Here is a 4934-nt window from a genome sequence, read left to right on the forward strand (position 1 = left end):
ACTGTGTATTGTTTTAAAAATTGATAAAAAAAATCTCTTCCGTGCTTCTACGTAGTTCAGCATGTTGACAGTTTTCAATTCCTGTATAGATGCTTTTTGTTTGTAAAATGTCCGGAAAATGCTTAGATCTGGTGTTATGAAAGCTCAATTAGCAGAAGAGTGCTGGCAGTCAGCCGCTTCATGTAAGGGTTTTCCACTGGGAGAATTGGCTACCATTCTTAGTATGCGATTCGTGACGTTAACGTGTGAACCATCTCAGAACACTTCCCGTTTGGAGACGGGTGAGTACGTCAAAGTACTGCACTTGCAACACTGCCCGGTTCGAATTATCCGACCCTCTGCACCGTAAAAATAACACTCATTACTTGAAGTTGTACACATACAATACCAATCACACACAGTAACATATAACCATAACACACAGTACACATTCCCCCTTTGTTTTATTCATAAGAACGTCGATCAAAACTCTTCTTACTTCATATATTTTATATGGCTAACTTACAATCGGTATACTTTTGTCCAAAACCCAATAGCTATGTATACTATTATGCCTCCAAAGAGAGAGTAAACCGTTCCTGAATATCTGGTCCTCTATGTCATCAATACCCACTTCCTATATAATAACACATTTTCAAATGAATTTATATCATGTTTGTGGCCAAATGCGACTAATAGACTAGATGCGACGTTTAAAATTCTACTCAATTCTTTCGTGGCTCTTGGTTTAGTATCAATTGCGTAGTTTTCGAACTTCTTTCGGTATAATAATGAGGGTCATTTTTAACTGACAATAAAATGGAATATAATAATAAACGAAATATATTTATCGTACATTATAGATAGATATAGGTAATGTTTTTAATATTTTGATATAAAAACGATAATAATTGTAGCATAAGGGTTGAAATACAATAACAAAACGTAACGATAATATTAGTAGCGTCACACAATAGTTTAGGTTTAGGAATGAGGGTACAACATATGTTCAAATAGTTTTTCCAACCAAGTCCAATGTCAGTTTATTATCGGCAAGCGTGTCAGTTGTTGGTCGCCGCACGAATCAACCGAACGGTCAACGAAAAACTAATATTATTCAATATATTTAAGTTTATTTTTTTAACACACTAACAAGTGATATTTTCCAATGTTATTAACATAACTAGAAAGAAAATTCGATTACTAATATACTTTTAATGACGGTTATATAAATTGTCATTGATTTTAAACAAATTTCAATTTTTTTTAAATTTTAATATTTTTCTAAATTGATTTTCTATGTAAAGTAGTCAAGCTAATTTTCGTTTGAGTAAAATAATTAGTTTGTGTTTTTATCTATGCCATTTGTAAGTAATTTATGGAAAAAATGTAAAGCACATTTTCTTTTTTTAAATAAATTTTCACAATATAATAAATTTCTCACATCATAGTTTACTTTAAGTTCAATAAACTATTTTTTATTTATATAATTTAATTATAAATAACACAGAGTGGCGCTAAAAGTACCTTATTGTGGTTATTAAAATAAATACCACGATACTCGAAATTAAAATTTTTTTTTATTTCGAGTATCGTGGTATTTATCTCTCAACTCGAAGTCAACACAAATTGATTCTTATGCCTTAATATGGTTAAAATTCTTTTAATGCGATAATTTATAATTAAAAACTTTATTCCTACAACAAATTTTTTACAAAAAATAGAACCTGTTTCAAAAAAATTAAAAAAATTCTTTTGAAACGAATGCTTCTGGCTAATGATATAAATATATTGATAGAATTATTCGTTTTAAAATTTGTTTTGACTCTTTTGTGAATTTTTTAAGCCAAAACGTTAATTCTGCAATTACTGCCAGGCAAGTTAAGAAAAAAAAAAAGGAAATTTTGTACATATTTAGTCATACTTCGACCAGAGGGATTTATTTCAGTCGCTAACCTCCTCAATTGTCAGCGGCGGTCCATCAATTTTCAATAACAAATAGATATAGGCTCGTTTCTACTATTAATACAAATTTGGAAAAAATATCTTATATAGTACATAAAATGTACTATGTTTTCATAATGTTTAATGTTTTCACCAAAAATCAGTAGTTTTTCCCAAAATACCCAAAAAACGACTTTTTTCAAAATCTTTTAAAAAACCCACCAAAAAAGATCGTTCCAGGGCAAATTTTTGTGCAACTTTTTTCAATTTTTGTTTTTGATAACATTAAGAACCCATTCATATTGTTCATAAAGTGTGTACCTCAAAAAAGCTAACCTCGTTTTTTGACTGATAAGGGAACTGAACTATAAAAAAATTTTAATAAATAAAACATTAAACTACTTTACTCAACAATGTCTTTTCTTTATTAAAAGTTTGTAAGGCATATTCGACTAAAATTTTCCAAAGAATACGTTCTTAAGCTATTTTCATCGAGTGAATCATGTTATCATGTTTCATGTTAGAAAATAATATATATACAAAAATTATTCATTCGATGTAAAAATAGTCGTTTAATTAAAAGATAATCGTAATGAGTGTATTTTTGTTTGCATTAATAAATTGCTTCATTTCTTTATGTTGTAAATTTTTCTATAATTGATTGCCCTCTTTTTTATTGTAAAAAGAAATTGGTCACCTTATTACTAAGAATTATATTTATGTTTATTTATAATCATTTTATAAAAACAAAACATTAGGTATTAATTAAAGTCCGTTATTCTTTGATAAAGGATATATTTACCAGGTACCCTTATGTTTAATTACCAAACATACATACACACATGGTCATTATCAAAACATTGATAATAGAATAGCCGTATGAATTTTTAAAAAAAATTGGAATTATAATTACATACCTTTTAGTAAAATCTCTTTCCAAAGAAAATTATATATATATGGGTGTTGTGGATTCTAGTAGTAACTAACATTACAGTCCGATCAGAATGAATCTCAAAACAAGTGAAAACAAACAATTGACTGAGTTAATTGTTGAAATACCATGTATAGTCAGTGTTGATTTCTTTATCACATTACACATACATACATGTGACACATACATAACTGATAATCAAGTATAGTACATATTATAAAATTTCCGCCTAATTGGCGCCCTCACGAGTAAACAGTGATGTTTACGAAAAAATGTTTCAAACAAAAGTTGTTTAATTTTTGATAAGACACATTTTTTACATTTAAACTTTTGTTCTATCTCTAACGGTTTACAAGATGGGTCCTACGGACCCAAGACCCAATTGACCTATGATGCTCATTTACGAACTTGATCTCACTTTTTACGTCCTGAGTACGCTGTAAAAATTTCAGCTCGATATCTTTTTTCGTTTTTGAGTTATCGTGTCCACAGACGGACGGACGGACGGACAACCGGAAATGGACTAATTAGGTGATTTTATGAACACCTATGACAAAATTTTTTTCCTAGCATCATTATTTTTAAGCGTTACAAACTTTGGACTGAACTTAATATACTATGTATATTTCATATACATATACATGGCATAATAGAGTGATCAAGAAAAGATGCTTTTTAAGATATTTTATAATGACTTTATTTTTACCAGCTTTTCTAGCACTCCATGCTTTTTTACGATACAATGATTTTTTCCTAATCAATCTTTTATTATTATTATTATTTTTGTTTTTGAAGTGATTGAAATTATTTTCTACTTTTTAGTTCAACTACCTACAAAAGCGTATATTTTTAGTTTTTATACCCTATGTATGTGAAATATATATCAAGGTATACTAATGTTAGTCTCAAGTTTGTAACGCATAGAATAGAAGCATTGATGATAAGAAAAAAATTTTGGTATAAGTGTTCATAAAATCGCCTAATTAGTCCATTTCCGTCTGTCCGTCTGTCGATACGATAACTCAAAAACGAAAAGGAGTTTCAAGGTAAAATTTTTACACTTAATACAGGGTATTTAAAAAATTAACTCAGTCAATGGTTTGTTTTTATTTGTTTTACTATTTTTATGTTATAAAGCTTTATCGAAAAAATGAAATGTTGTAGGCCTTATGACCATGTGAAGTATTTTAATTCTTCTGATTTTGATCGAATTTTCTAATGTTTTGATCACTTTCACAAAAGGGGAAAAAAACATACGCAAGAGTCTCGCGAGTATTAGTAGCAAAGACCCTTTTAAGTAAATCATAGAGAAAGGGTTGTCATTAAGCTCAAAAGCAAAACTTTTCCCCGACAGGATACTAATAGCTGGCGTATTTTTTTTTTTTTCAATTTGGATTCCAGCAAGATCAAGAGAATTAATGTAATAGTTACCGTATACTTTTTAACCTGTGATCTAAATAATTAATCTTTTTCATACAATTACATTCATAAACAACAAATACTTAATGTGTTTTTGACATAATGATTAATTTATTTAACTTGTTTATTTAGATTTGATGATGTTCCCATCGCCATTAGACAAACCGAACGGCCAAACATAATCAATAAAATTAACTTAATTAATTTACTAAGTAGTGCATTAAAAATATACAGAGTGTCTCAGATTTTCATAGTTTTTAAGACATAGTTTTAAGAGTCTACCCTTTAAAAATATGCAAAAAAAAAAAAACAAAATCGATTTCTTCAAATTTCTAGACCAGAATACTGTCTTAAAAATTGTATTAATTTTTTATCAGGTTACTTTGCATATTTATTTAGTTTTGAGCTTAAGTTGGTTGCTTTGAGTGTTTAATTAGTTTTGAACTTAAAGTAAACAAATCCTTGACAGATAACCTACCCCTTTTTCATATTCTATATTTTTCATTTGTTATAATTTTAGATGGTTTAGATTTTTTTACTTTATATATCAATTATATTCTTAAGAGTTAGATATGAAAAATACAATTATATATTTTGTGTTATTGTGCATAATTAAGACCTAACGAAAATACTAAAAAAATAAAAAGATTGACTCATTAAA

This window comes from Chrysoperla carnea, chromosome 4 (assembly GCF_905475395.1).
Source record: "Chrysoperla carnea chromosome 4, inChrCarn1.1, whole genome shotgun sequence".
Classification (NCBI taxonomy): Eukaryota; Metazoa; Arthropoda; class Insecta; order Neuroptera; family Chrysopidae; genus Chrysoperla; species Chrysoperla carnea.